Consider the following 16,617-nt stretch of genomic DNA (forward strand, 5'->3'; position numbering starts at 1 on the left):
GTTCATATTGCAAATTGTAATGTTAGCAAAGGTACAACAACTAAAATCCTTCATCTCTCTCGAAGGTAAGAAAGTAGTCCAGTCCAAAGTGTTACTGGTGCACTCCAACTCTGTGCAGCCAACTTTTCTACTTTTTTCTGAAGAAGGAATAGACACACTGCATTTATGACCTGTGACTGTTCTTTCAGAACTTAAAAAGAGTTGATAAATGAACTTGTGCTGGAACAGAGAAAATAAAAGATGGAGCACCAGTTTCTTTTAAAAACAGTATATGATATAGTGAGAAGTGGCTCTGTGAAGGACCCACCATCTTGGCTCAACTGAAGTTAATTCTTGAGCCAAGGTGGCTGCCTGAGTAATTGAGAGCTGCAGCAGAATTAGGCACAATTGGACTGATTGAGTTTTTGGCAATGGAGTGAATGGAATTTCCTGTGAAACCATGCATTGTTAGGATGGACTAAGCCGTTTCTATGCCTAGTGTACTACGTAGCAAGTAAAGTAAGTGAACAGTCTGAGAGACAACTGGGCACTATGAGTACTCATTTGCCTGGTAGAGAGTGAGTGTAAGTTAGTGCAAGGAGTACTGTAGGAACTCCTCAGGAAAATCTCGGTGTGGAAGGAGTCCATACAGTCTTCTCTGGAAGAGGAAAAACCCAGAGAGATAGGGTCCTGGAGTGTGTTTAAAGGTATAAGTAATAACTTAACCATTTGAATAATTTCAAGAGTTAGAACTCTCTTTATAATACCCACAGAATGATCAGTTACGTATTCAAAACATGAAATGAAACATAAAATGTGCCTATAAAAATGGTTTAATTTGACTGGATTATTTGATAGGATTGCATCTCAGCAACACACGCTTTCCAGAATCACAGGTTTCTCAGCACCATCCAGTTCAGTAGTTTTGTCAAATTTTCAGAATGACAAGTCGGCAAATAAGAGCAAATAGCAACTTTTTAAAGTTGGCGTTAACTCGCTTGGCAGAGGAAATGAAGATCAGCATTGTCACAGCCCTTTTTACTTCCAAGGAATGAACCAGGGAGGCAGCTGCATGGGTGAAGATGGGGTTGATGGAGGGGAACTACAAAAGATGTTCAGAGTTGTGGGTAGCGAGAGATTATTTATTTATACACAGGAACGTGAAATTATAATGTTATCTCATCTCAGGCTATCTGGGGGTCCTAGCACATTCCAGGTGTAGCATAGAAGAGACTGATTTGAATGCTGTGATCTCCTATTCAGTCAAGAAAAACATTCTCTCCAGATTGTTTTAGCTTTATACAAAAGATTAAGGATAATTTTGAAAATGTTCCTGTTACTGATTCATTCATTCAAATTCACATGGATTTGTGCACCAATTACCATGATGAACTAGATTTAATATAGGAATGTAAACAGAATGACAGCAGGATTATATCTGGAACACATGCCAATGTCTTAACTGTACAGATGGATTGAAATTAAATTGTTCCAATCAACTCAATCACCTGCCTATGACACCTGAGATACTACTAAGATAAGAGCCTAAATTAATAATGTTGGTCCTCTGTTATCTTCACTCACCTCACACAAGCAGTCTCAATCACAAGTTTTATAATTGTTTATTTGGATCGTCCCAAATTTAAAGTGCGCAGTTTTATTAAAAGAGGTCTTACCTTGACATGGGTTATTGTTGCTTATAAGACTGACTTCAGATGGAGGGATGTATCCAGTGTTACAGGAGCAGCTGTAGCTTGTTGAACTGGCAGAACAGGCTGCATGTGGACCGCAGATAGTGGAGTTGTTTACACACTCATCCGCTCCTTTGAAAAAATACAGTATTGTCAACCCTGGGTTTCGTTGACACAGATAAAATAATCTGGAACTACATGACACTGGAGAGCACTCAATCAAAATTAAAATTAAGCTACTTTTCTCAGATCTGAAAAAAAATCTAAAATCCTTTATCCAGAGAGGCAGAGAGTGGGCTAAAGCAATGTGAAACATCGCCTCCCTTCTAAAGTGCTGGATTCTTATCCCCAAGGCTTCAGTTCTGTCATGCAGTTTCACATGCTGGTACATTAATGGCCTCTTTTAGTAAACTGCGGGGATGTGTTTCAGGCATGGTTGGTGCCCTTACTGTATAACGATCAGTTTCCCTAAAGACAGAAGTGGCAGTGTAACGTGGGAAAGACACAGTCATGGAGCAGTCAAGACATGTCCTGTTGATTTACTCATAATGATTGTTGTGTTGAAAATGGCTCTCTGCACTATTGCTGTTGTTCAGTCTTTCCCCAATTAAGGCAGAGAAGAGGTGCAATTGGGATAGTAAGCTTTGTTGGGGTAACTCACCCAGCTGCAGACAATGACAACCCATCTCTAGAGATGAGGCTGTCGGAACAACCCTTTCATAATAAAGAATGAACCATAGAATTGCTGCAAAGGTGAAGATGATTTGGAGGGAGGAATGAGAAAACAAAATGCATGTTTTTAAGCAAGAAGTATGCTATTTCTACACAGCCAGAAAGAAGCCGGAACGAACATATTTTGACCTTTTGTTTAAAACTCTATTTCAGTATTTCAGTCAATCCCCGGTTAAGAAGAGGTGTGATTCAGATTGTGAGCTTTGCTGGGGTCACTCACCTGGCTGAGGCAAACAACCACCCATTCTTTCCTATGGGACAGAACCCCCAGGAGAAATAAGAGAGACCCCATAATGCAGATGCAGAATTCTTAAGTGATGAAAAATTAAGATCAAATGTGAATGGGGGCAGAATGGAGGTATAAGAAGGAAAGTCAAGGCTAAAGGAAGCTTTAGAAGCATGTCTTGTAGCCAGGAAAATAGGAGCACCGGGACACAAAGTTTGTGTGTTTCATAGAAAGTAAAAAAGGGGTACAAATGACAGCCCTGTAACACTGAGGCAGAATTCTTCTGAAAGACAGGCCTCCTTAGAGCTTTAAACTCAGCAACTTCAGAGTTTTGAAACATGATGCCTGGGGATTCCTCAAGAAACCACAAAGAACATCTGACCAATTTCCAGAGCTGTTGGAAAGAGTGGGGATGTTGAGGCCGGCTTAGTGAGAGCCACGCGGAAGTGGTGCAGGAACCAGGGGCCGGTCGCTCGCTATCCATTGCTTGAACGGTCAAGGGTCAGTAGGGCTGGCTGTGGATGTGGTATGACATTTACAAAAGGGGAGACATTTGGTTTGGACCATCTTGTGAATGTTGTTTAAAACTCCATTATTGCAGTTGCTGTCACGGCAGTTTAACCGGCTGTCACCTTCGAGCTTCACCTGGAGATAACCTATCCAGCCAAATTTTACGATGAATTAGAAATGCTCATATTAATATCTACAACCGAAGACGAGGAGAACAAAGAAAAACTCCAGACAGGCAGCACCCCAGGGTGAAATGGAATCCACGCCCTCAGTGCTGCAAGGCTAACCACTGTCCAATCAACGTTCACAGCAGGATGCTAACCTCACACTACATTTCTTTGTAGGGGGGAATGAAGGCGAACAGAAACCAATCAGTTCTCAGATATACAACCTTTTTGTCAGAAATTTAGGAGGGTAGAACAAAGAGGACCAATAAAGTTCTCACTCTGTGGTTTTTAGCTTATCTCTTTATGCATTTTTTCTTTTATATTGCTAGATAAGAATAATATTACATTATAATATTGTTGTATTTCTATCATTGTACCTGCAGCATTGTTCCTTTTATTTACACTTAATGTCAAAGTTCTACAGCATACTGTACATTGTAAGTCACCCTGGATAAGGGCATCTCCAAGTGAAACAAATATAATAAAATGTGATGCTGGAAAAATGCTATAATAATTTTTTTTCTAATAATCAGCAATAAAATGTCACCTCAATTCATTCTATTTTACAGTTGTTTTTTTTATCACTTAAAAGCCAGCAAACAGGAGGGCAGTTCTTACTTATACATGGGTTGAAGTTGCTGATCAGAGGGACTCCAGCCGGAGGGATGTATCCAGTGTTGCAGGAACAGCTGTACCTCTGGTCAGTGATGACACACTGTGCATTTGGACCACAGACAGAGGAGCTGTTGTTGCTGCAAGCACTCATGTCTGCAGAAAATCAAATTCAGCATCAAGAGGGTTAAAACAACTGCACTGAAATGCCTCATTTTTAACGTGTGGGGAGTTATACATAATATATTTTGGTGACTTTCTCTAAACATACAAATATGGGCAAATATTTAATATCAAGAAGTGTACTCCTCCACTTAATGTGATTGCTTTAGTTTAACATACTGTATACTGATACACAAAGGAAATACCATAGTCTATGTTTTATATTGGTAGCTCACTGGGCATGTACACCATTTCATTTCAGATCAATTTAGTATTGGCCAGCCCATCTGTTTGGCTTCTCTGTATCATAACAGAGAACCAACACTTGGAACTGCTCTGTGGCCGTAATCAATATTCTCTTTAATCCAGAATTGTAACAAACCCATAACTGCAACTTATTGCTGTCATTCTTAGGAGAAGAAAATTTGGAGATGACAGGATCAAGTCTGATGAAGTATTTTATTGACTGATGAATTCTATTATGACCAGGAGAGCGTGCCTGCACAGCAGAAAGTGTGATCATTTGGGGAGGTATCTCCTCTAACCCAAGACTGGGTTACTGGGATATTAGACCTTTGCAGGTTAAAAAACACATATAAGCTCACAGGGTCAATTTAGGGATGTAAATTAATTAATGTGATCCCTTGAGAACAGCAGAACATTTAAATTCCGCACAGAAAGCACTCCAGTTCATAATCAAGCCCAGGACTAAAAAGCTGTGAGGCAGCAGCACAAACTCTCATTCTAATATAACCATAATCCAAATACTGTTAACGCTATTATTACTACTGTATTGGCAATGTGCAATCAATACGGTACATCAATCACGCTCAGGTTCATATGAAGAAACCAAATATGACAGTATTGCCAGACACCAGACCTGCAACTCTTTCCAGACATGCCAGACACTTAACACACAAGGAAAGGATGGACAGGGGCAAACCTTCAGGACAGACAGAATCAGCTACAAAGCAGTTTCATTATTTTTCAGTCCTTTAGAGCCTCCATACTGAGTTATGCAGCACCCTCAACTTGCAGTTTCCGAATTTCAGTGTCTCAATCTTACTTGCCTCCCAGCCACCTGCTCTATATACTGTATTATTTTGGACTGCTTGTTGGTCAGCTGTCCATCTAAATGGTCCTGTGTGTGGGAAGGATGCCTTGTATAATTTAACGATAAAGTAATTGATTGTTTAGTTATTTTCTTTGCTGTACGTGTTACTGTAATTGCACCAGATATTTATATTCACTTTTAGAGACATAAATACTTTCAAAGACTCTACACAGAAGAGAGTGAAGTGAAAGGTGTTGCATTTCAGTGAAAATGGGTCTCACCTTGACATGGCTGGAAAATGTTTGTCAGTGTGACTCCAACAGGGGCGATGTATCCAGTATCACAAGTGCAGCTATAGCTCCCATCAGTATTGGTACATTGTGCATTTGGACCACAGATGGGGAAAATAAATGCACACTCATCAATGTCTGTGAAGATTCAAAGTCATCAGAATTCTTTGTCCCTTAATCAACTTTCATTCTACTTATATCGTTCCTTTTGTTTTCAGAAGTTTGTCATTACAACAATATTCAGCACAATAAATTCCAGGATTTTATTCAGATCTCCTGATGTTTCTTGCTTTGAGTAAGATCTCCTTGAAACTACAAACTACTGTATACAGTATATTTGGGTTAGTCATATATACACTATACATCCATCCATTTTGAATCCAATTCAGGGTCACGTGGGAGCAGGAGCCTATCCCAGTAAATAATGGGAGTAAGGCAGGGTACACCCTGGACAGGACGCCAGTTTTTCGAAGGGCACACACAGATACGCATACTCATACCAGCTCCAATTTACCCAGAAGCCAATTAACCTACTATGCCCATTCGGTATGTTTGTGGACTGTGGGAGGAAACCAGAGCAGCTGGAGGAAACAAATACTGTACAGATATGGGGAAAACATACAAACTCTATGTGGTAAATATACTGCAGATACAGTACATCAAAAATATTTGTTTCAAACTTATGCCTATGGTTTTAGATTTACAGATGTTGAAGTAGTGTCACCCAAATAAGCATAAGACATGAATGAAGTTGGGTATATTAAAACAATGCTGTTACCATTTATTTACTTGTTAAAGTAGATTCAGAAAACTCAATTCATCCACCTAGCTACTGTAAAATTCAGGAAACATACTGTAACATTTTGTTTGTAATTGACACAAGCTGTACAATCATTTGACCACATTGAAGTTTTTCAGTAATTAAAAGCAAAATAGCAATAACAGGGCAGACTAGAAAGCTAACAGGTTGAGTCTAGTTTAATTACTCATGCACAGCATCTCAAATTTAAACCATGTGCAGTGTGTTGAAATTGCATTTTAACATTTATTTTTTCTTTTGTGACCCATAGAGAAACTGTCAGTAATACAGAAATAAAATTTAACTATTTGTGAGCACAGGCTTCAGTCCCATATTTGCAATACATACTATATAGGCAACTAACTCTGGACTAGAAATTTTCGTTTTGTGACTCATATCATTTTAGACAGAATATGTGCCGTGATGAAACTCTGACCAGGATTTCCCCCAAGCTATCAGTGGAATTTACAGTTTCTGATGACATTATGTTGGGAATAGTTGGAGAGAGTTCTCTTGGTCTGTGAGAAAAGTGAGTTTTGTGACTTACTGAGCACCTGCACATTTTCAGTGATGTCATAGGGAGATGCGCTGTTTGTCCAATCAGCACTAACTCTCCTGTCAAGCACTATGAAGACTTAAAACATTTGACAATTCTAGATTAGGTTGATCTGTAATACTAAAAGAAATCTAACCTTGTGAACATCCAACCACAGACTTCACTGCTTCATATCAGTGAACTACTGTATATAGTATACATCGTTTATTTATGTTAAAGGAATTCTTTACCTAGACATGGGTTCATAACACTTGGCATCAGTGGGAAAAAAAGTTGAATAAATCCAGTATTACAGGAGCAGCCAACACTCAGCAGTCCATTTGTACATTGAGCATTTGGACCACAAGGATCTAGTGCACATGCATCAAAGCCTGTTAACAATCAAAATCAATATGATAAAACCTTTGTCCTTTTATGTAGGTCAGTTCAGTATGGTCAGGAGTAAGGCTGCCTCTTTTCAGACTGTGTATTTAACCCGTATTTCAGTCTGTCAGCCTGAAGATGGCATTATGTACAGTACTCATGCAAAAGCAAGGTAAGGAGGACTGATTATTGAAACTATTTCTGTGCTGTAGAGATTTCAAAATTTGTTTTTGTGGGTGTAAATAATGAATTAAAATTTGATGTTTAAATTAATCGCTACTGAGGAGATTGGAGAAAAAAAACACAATTCCTTCATAGCTGAAAATGGCACAGTAATAAAAGCAGTCTGTCAAAAGAAGAACTTATTTTGTTCTCTATTTTTGGATGTGTTAGGCATTATATTGGATTCAAATACTTGGTAGCAGTCTGGGGTTTTTCTGGTTGGTCAGGATGTGCACCTTCTACATAATGTAAATTATATGTTGTATGTGTGTGTTGGCATTATTAATACATCTTTTTAACCCAGTGTGCATAATCTATTACCGTTTTCATCAAAGCTGTGCCAGAGCACAAAGACCTCAGGTGCCTCTAATTATATCAACTGCTTGAGTATATTCTAAGCAAAATCTCTTCAATTTGGGGATTATGATTATTTATTAATTGTCGATTAATCCCACTTTATCTGTTTCTGGTATTCTCCATTTTCATATCACCCAATTTGTAACAGTATCTAGTCCAAGTAAAAACAGACATAAAAAAATTAATGTCTGCTTTAAATCCTGGAGCTAAGTTTAAATATAAAATATACAGTAGTTGTTTTGCAACTGGTGACTCAGTTAGCAAGATTTTAAATGAACTCATTTACTTACCTAACAGGCCATCACATAAGGAGAACATATGTAGCCAAATTGCAGCTGAAGAAATAAAATAGTTATAGGATATTACATTAGTTATTAAGCAGGAATAATCAGCATGCTTTAAGAAAAGGCAGAACTTTGGACAAGACATAAAAGTCATAGATACTCATACAGAATATGATATGATATAATATGATAATATGAGTAGAGTAGAGGAGTGTATTGCCATACAGTACAGTATGTACAGTATACAGTATATGTACCAGAGCCAGAGTGCAGAGGGGAGAACAGTTTGTGGCCAGGATGACTGATGAATGATCACTGAATGATAAACTGGGTTTTATTGTAAAAGTGGAAAATGTGAATCTCATCCAATTGATGGTAAATTGCATCCTGTAATCCTCTGTGCCGTTGCCACAGCCCTTTGTAGTGCATCTCTATCATGCATGGTATTGTAATATGGCTGTTCCACATAGTGATACCACTACTGAGGACATAGTGTCTATGCTGCTGGGGGAAAAGTTAATGAAGAGCTGCTTCCCCATATTGCATTTCTTTAAGCACCGCAGAACGTGCAGCCACTGTTGTGCCATTTTCAGCCTGGCTATGGTGTTGTGAGATATATTATTTATATTTATATAGATATATTATTTAATATAAAATATATTTATACAGGTATTTATATATTTGTGACAAGATTCCAGATTTAAAAAAAAATACATGGAATAAGCATTCAATGCCATGCCAATGCTAGAACTGTATGCGTGTTCATGGTCAGAAAACAAAGCACTGATAAGGGGTGAATATTCCAGCTGTAATTATGTAATTAATGGAGTATCACAGCGACCTCTGTTAGGATCATCGCTCTTCCAAATGTATGTGAATGATCTAGATTCTGGTGTAAGTGATAATATTAAATGTGGGTTAGCATAGGATGTCTAAAAATCCACTAGTTTTTATTGTGAAATGAAACTAACAGAAGCAAATACAAGTGCATACTGTATAGGAGTCCCCAAAGATCAAGACAGGGAAACACTGCCTTTAAGTCCTAGAAAAACAACTCACCAAAAAGGGAGAAGAAACAGCTGATGAACCCCTTGTTCGTCATTCTCCTTGCACTTTCCCCAGGAAAAAGAAAAACAAAAATATAATTATTAAACTACAGCAACTTCAATGAACAAAATATTTTTCCACAGTATCTTTGCAGTCTCCCTGCCATATCCAAAGAGGAATATCTTTCGGGTACATGGTGTTTTGAGAGAATGCAATCACTCTAAAGTATGAATCAATGTGAATTGACTCTTCCCATTTCAGCACTGAAGGGGGTTAAACAAACTTCTAATTATACTTTGCAAAAGTAGAAGTTCAAATCTATAGCAGATAAAAGTGAGCCGGTAAGTCTCAACTGGGTGGAGTAAAATGTCTCCTCACACCCAAAGACTTTCTAGTACTCAGTCCCTTATTCTCAGCCTTTAATACTCAGACCTGTTTGCAACAATGATCAAGGTTTCTTTGACAGCCTTGTTTTTACAGCAATAAGAAGCAGACAAGAGGACTCCTCTAGGGTCCAGTTACTACCTCGCTAACAGGAAAATATAGAAAACGGTGTAGAAGAACTTAAATAGTCTACAGAAAGACCATGCATCACCTATTTTTATGTTAAATGTGTATAGAAGAGAGCAAAAAATAAAAAGAATGCTTGGTCCTCTGTGAGATTTACCCTTCTGTGAAGCTTTTAAAAGGCATTATTCCTTGTTTCAGACTTCCTGCAAATATTGTGATCCCTGCGCAGAGATCAGGGACTTTAAATCATTAGTCACCATCTACTAACTATTTACTAGCACTCCTAAATGTGTCCTTTACTTCATTACCTGCAAAAAAAACTAACACGTGTGAACTGGAGGAAATAAAAGACAATTATCTGCCCAGACTGTGGAATATTTACAGTATGAAGCATTTCAGCAGGAACATTCTTACTGCTAAAGACAGAAAGGACAGAAGGTGGACTAAGTAAAAAGAATTTGAACAGAGGAAACAAACAACACATTTTTCTAACTAGGGATTCGGAAATCTCTAAATGGGCACTTGATTCCAACAACACCACACATGGTATGTTTTGAACAAGTTCACTTATGTTTCCTTCTGCGCAGAAGAAGAACATCTGCTGAAAACATCCCAAAGAAAATGTGTAACCATTGAAGCTGCGTGCATCATTTTTAGTCTTATTTACACTATAGCCTGCTCTTAAACCTTTCAAAGTCTGACAAACAACAAAAACTGTTTTTTGCATTGCAAACAGCGGTTAAATTATTAAGCTTTAAAACACTTTAGACAAGCTATCTGCCTTTGGCTAAGTATAAAGTCTAAAATATAGGGTTAGATTTTGCATTGCAGTTCATATTTAACTTTTTCCTTACCAGAACCTCAAATGTCCAGATTTTCACAGTATCTATTAGCTGTCTGTCTCGCTCCCTCTATATACAGTACCTCTGTGAGCATGGTCTGAGTCCTGCCTGCAGATCTGTCCGTCCTTGTCTCTGATCCCTTCTGTCCTTTTCTGCACTGTGCTGGTAATGGAAGTACTTTAAAGGGTAATTACATTTAGTTTGTATAACCACGCTTCATTTGCTGCATAGCAACTGGTTTATGTAAATGATTTGAACACAACTATATTCAGATATTTAAATGATCCCTCTATCACGTTTAACTGATATTTCAGTTGGGCTGAGTCTGTGCTTTAAGTTTTTTCTGCCTACAGATTTTATTGTATTGTCAAAATGAAAGAAAAATCATGATTGAAAACCACTATTCTTATTGATCCTGGCACTGAAAACAGCTTTTCATTGCTTTTACATAACATCAGACAAAATCTAGAGGACACCTTAATAATTAAATTTGAATTGTCCCAATCAGAATTGTAAGGGAAGATATGTACATTGGGTTTTTGATACTGCCCAGGTCCATATCTATCCATTTTCTAACTGTTTTATGCAAATACTGGGTCACAGAGGATCTACAGCCTAAGATGTCAAGTACTGGGCATTAGGTGGGATATATACTGCACAGGACACCAGTCGATCACAGGGGACACGCTGACACACGTGCTCGCACCAGGGTCCAATTTTCCCAGAAGCCAATTATCCTACAAGTATGTTTTTGGACTGTGTGAGGAAACCCACACAAACGCAGGGAGAACATACAGACTCCCCACAGACAGCACCCCAGATCTGGACCTAAAGCCCAGTGCCTCAGTGCTGCAAGGCATGCTAACTGCTGTGCCCTTGTGCTACCCAGCCACAAGAGTACCTTTCTTTATTTTTTCTAATGCTGGTATCATTGCTGGTAGTTTTCAGTCCTTTTTGTTTTATGTAATCCAACTCTTAATCTAGAGTGTGTACCAGAAAGGTGGCCACTGTGGTGACCACAAGCATAGCAGATTGTGTTGTGTTTCCATTTCTGAAACTGATACTGCCAATTGGAACCTGCCTGTGGTACAGTACCTAAGTTGGTGCTGGGTGTAGGGGTTGCATCATTTGAACCACAGCAGTTAAGTACAGTACAACTAGACAAGGAGTTCTAAGTATCCATATCCAGAAATCCATATCAAAATGGGTCTGTAAAGCCCTATAGGTGACCAAGACATCATTCAAATAACAAAATGCACCTGGATGTTCGAATAAACAAGACTTCGCTGAACTTGATCTATTCAAATTATTTCCATTCAGTCGTTTACCTAGCGTTTTAAAATGCCCTGAAGTATAAGACTTCTGATTTTCTCAATGGTAATGTATAGGGTTGGATTTTACCATCCAATCCTTTTCATGTTTTATAATCCAATCCAGTCATTTTACAATCCTAATCATGGTGATCATCATTATGTTTCAGAAGCAAAGGGCAGTGCCAATGTGCATCTGTAAAGGAAAAAAGAGGAGGAGAAAATAGAATAATGTAAGATTGGTCACACAGACAATGTCATATGGCCCATCTATCCTATTTGGTAAGTAGAAGCCATTTGATCCCAGGACTTCAACCAATACTCTGGCAGCTTGTTACACACTCCTACCACCCTTTGTGTAAAGCAGTGCCTTCTGTTCTGGGTTTTAAAAGCAGTTCAAGAGGCAGGGAGAAGAGTGGTGGGGAAGGAGTGGGTGTTTTTAAATGAGGCAGGAGTGAGAAGGGACAGATGAGATGAAAGATTCTACCCTCTAATGTGGTACAGAAAATCAAAGTAACACCAGTTTCTGAGGAATCTTTCTGCAGGATGAATATTTGAAATATATAACCTAGAAAATCGAAGGTCACGGAGCAGAAATATAAGAGAATGGATGAGATGACAACTCACAATACCAGACTGCTGTCACGATCGTAAACCCCTCCTCTTAAGGTCGCTCCAGCCCTTCCTTCTTTATTCTCTATCTCCTGCACCTGCCTCAGGTTCCAGCCCCCCGTCCTATAAAAGCCAGACGTTCCTGCCAATCTGGGCTCCGCTTTGGAAGATGGACACCTAGAAGCCCGCCTACCCGCGAGTCCAGGAGGGGCTCGACGGCATGGGCTTCACAACGGCGTCCTGACCGTCTGGGTCCGGGGCTGGGCGTGCCTGGCCCCGTTACCCCCCTTTTATTCCCCCGACCCTTTGCCGGATCCCGCTCAGGCTTTTAACTTCGTTTGTCTGTGTCAGGATGGATCACCTGGCTTTGGACATTGGCTTCCCCAGGATATTCTAACGGACTCCCTTGGACTTGTTTGCCCTGAGCAAACCCCCCAGAGCACCAGCGCACCCTGGACACGCCCCCTGTTATTCTTCCAGCCCCTATACTAGCCTTTTTTCCCCGTGTTTTCTCACTCCCTCTGGGTTGTGCTGTCTGCGTAGGGACGCTTCGTGACAACTGCTGCACCAAAGCCATTCTTCTTTCTTTTGGTGGTAGTGGAGAAGAATAATTTGCCTGCTTTCCCACCCTGCTATGAAACCGAGCTCTCAAAACATGTGGGGCCTCCTGTGTGGGGCCCTCAAGGGGGCCTCAAAACCTCAAACACAGGCACTCTGCCGGATCTCTGGGTGACCCAGCATCTCACTGGGAAAAAAACGGGCAAAGCCTGAAAGACAACTGATCTTCCCGCTACAGTATTTCTTGTTTAACTATTCAATCACTATTATCATTACTCTTCTTAGCTGGTCATGACCCACTATTGTGTATTTTAGAGTATGTCTCTCATGACAATGGAGCAAGTGTGTTTAAGTAAAAAACATTTCTGTGAATCTATAAGGCACAAGCTGCATGATTATTCCAGAACTAGAAGTATTAAAATAATACAGAATATAATCTTTCAGTTTGCAGGTACCAGCAAAGCAAAGAGTAAAGAGATAACGGACCAGTCTGAGCCAATAGAGGCTTAAATTAAACTTTTTTGGACTGGCTTAGGCTGGAAATCGTGTAAGAAAAGAGTTACTGCTCATCTATTCATCCATCTGTCAGAAGAGAGGCACCTGCTCACTCTAAGAATGAGTGAATGAAAGACCATCACTGCTGCTTTTCTAGAAAGTTGCCAAGTTTAGGTGCGTGAATGAGAGCATCATTTGTAACCGCAAAGAACAATTCAGAACCAGTACGCACTTTCAGGCCAGCAGTGTCAAAACAGGACTGCAAGCCTACTGTTATTGAGTAATCCTATTAAGATGTGTTGTAAATTCACAGGTATTTCAGAATGCAATGGCTGTGTGTGCCAAAAACGTTGAATACCAGAGGTCAAAAGAACAATCTGTGCTGATGTAAAATGTCCAGAATTTTCCAATGATTGGATAAGTCCAGGGGCAGCATGGTGGTGCAGTGGTCAGCATTGCTGCTTCGTAGTGCAGGGTCCCTGGGTTCAGTTCTGGACTGGGGTGCAATCTGTGTTGAAGATGCTTGTTCCCCCTGTGTGTGTGGGTTTCCTCCCACAGTCCAAAGACGGGTTGGTAGGTCAATTGGCTTCTAGGAAAATTGGCCTTGGTGTGAGTGAGTTAGTGTGTGCCCTGTGATGGACTGGTGTCCTGTCCAGAGTCTATCCTGCCTTGCACCTGCTGCTTGCTGTGATCAGCTCCAGCTCCACCAAGACCCTGAGGTGGATGAAGTTATTAAATGGAAGGATGGTTTAGTCCAGGGGAGGAGCTGGATCAATTGTGCAGTATTGAAAAGTGATTAATTTGAGGGAGCATCCTGCAGTATAATACATACAATGCTTTTGCAAAAGGCCTAAGTGAAAGATATACCAATACCAGCACTTTAAAAACAGATATGACTCAATATTTAAAGCACTCAGGCACTTAAATCCTCATTGTTTCCTTAAGGGATTTAAGTACCTAAGTGTTTTGAATATATGGCCCATACTGTCATAATCAGTTTTACATGTGCTTGATCTCTGTTGTTTTATCGCGTCTAACAAATCTGCACCTGAGATCTTTCAGCCACGGTCTGTCACATGCTATTGTCAGCACAGGAGAGCACTGCTCTGCATCTTCCTTCCAACAAAATTCCTTACAGGTTTATCAATTGAAATAGATTGTAGATTTAAAGCGGAATCAGCTCAGTGATCAAGACAAGTTTTTAAAACTTTGAAGCACACTGTGACATCACTGGGGAGGTAGCATGCCTCTTTAAAATTTCTAATTATAATCAGAGCACAACATATATTGTGTAATGAGACATTTCAGGAAAAGCATTTCAAAAGGACGTTGCACATGTGCAAACTTACATCTTCACTCCTATATATAGTTTAAAAACCAGAAGGTGGAAGAGAGAAAGGTGAATATTGTACTATACTTTACTGCTCTTATACATTATTTTAGTGTCATATAGTGCATTCTGAGAACAGACGTGGGGCAGGCAGGAATAGTTAGGGCCCGATACTTGTCACTGGAAGGTTGTGGGTTCAAATCCTGTGTGAGGTGGTGTTGTTATACCCCCTGAGCCAGATACTCCACTGTTACCTGATTAAGTAATGGTTAGCTAAGACACTCTAAATTCTTGGAAGATCTAAGCAGAAATAAAGGATTTTTTCGTGTGGTGGGTTTCCTTTAAATGTTTTGCTTGATTTCTCCAAGAATCCTTTTTTTCCACTTGAATAATGCTTTCAAAATAAAGTGTAATCAGTAATGCCGCAGTATTCCCATATACTACACAGAGAGAGACTAAGATAATAGACAGAGATTGCCTTGTGGGTCTGACTCTGGGATACAGTATGTCATTAGCCAATTCAGATTAGTGAGTGAGGGCTTTTTCACCTCTCAATGCCAAAGTACATCCTGTGGCCTCCTAGGCACATACAGGCATATGGATGATCCTCCAGTACAGTCCTTTTCTGACTTTCTATTTTTTCTTGAAGGTAGGTGGAGCTGTCTGTAAGAGAAGCTCCTTTCCCCCAATCAGCACTGATCTTCCAGTATGGGGCTGTTCTGTCTGTGATGTTTTCTCAAATGTGGGTGGAGCAGTCACTGAGAAATGCTCCTCTCCTTCAGTCAGTACTGTCCTTGCAGTTGGGCAGGGCGGAGAAGTCCGCCCACAAGTCTTCATTCTCCCCTGTGTGCAGTCACTGGGTTCATTGCTGATGTGAAACTTATACCTCAGACACTTCCATATCAAGACACCTGAAGAAGGCTCCACGGCCGAAACGTTGTGTTCTCTTTCTTCTTTTTTTCAGCATGGAATAAACCTATTACTTGTTCCTCTGCAGCCTACGCATGCTGACGCAGCTACCCAGCTGAACTACTAACAGATATAATTGTCAATCTTAAATTTATTTTAAAAAATAAATGAGAAACGAGAGATTCTCTGAACAAGACTCCTTGACCAGCGTTTAATATGATTCAATCACCATGTTCAATCCAAGTAACCCCTGAAATACTGTAAGCCACATCAGGTTTGTAATAATAAATATATTTTAATGATAAAAGCAGACAAGACAAAAATGGAAGTGGTAGACTTATAAATTACAGTCAACTGGTAACTGAAACTTAAGCAGTTTAAACAGATGGAAATTTGTTTTTTGGCCAAGTCTGGTGAGCTTAAGAACTGTGTGCTGTACCCACTCCAAAAACTAAATTAAACTAATGAAGTCAACCCAAAGGACTGTACGTCAGGCTAAAACCATGAAACTTGCACCCAATGACACAAATGGAAATTACAAGGCATTGAATTTAGGTCTCAAATTAGGAGGATGGCCAAACAAATTTCAATCAGGTCACTCCCATGGATTTCTGTAAGGTCACATGAAGAAAGAACCATTTGAGCCATATTATGCAAAACCCAGAGTATTTGAATAGGCAAGACAGGTCATTTGAGTGCTGTCTGACATTTTCCACCAAGGAAGAGTACTGACAGAGCCAAATATCTTCGACCACTGCCTCTTCTTCTAGTGTCATCTTAATGTTTTGGCAGTGTCTGAAACAAGGTGCATCCAGTTATATTTATTACTTACCCAGCATGTCATTTAATCTCAAGATTGACAAATTGAGCAGAACCAGAGTAACTACAAAACAACAACAGAGAAGGAAAAACAAGGTATTCAGGATAACTGTTATTTCACATAACACTATTTTAGTGATATAGCTAGGCACCAAAGTTTATTTAGTAAATAATGAATGCC

The sequence above is a fragment of the Lepisosteus oculatus genome, chromosome 3 (genome assembly GCF_040954835.1).
Source record: "Lepisosteus oculatus isolate fLepOcu1 chromosome 3, fLepOcu1.hap2, whole genome shotgun sequence".
Lineage (NCBI taxonomy): Eukaryota > Metazoa > Chordata > Actinopteri > Semionotiformes > Lepisosteidae > Lepisosteus > Lepisosteus oculatus.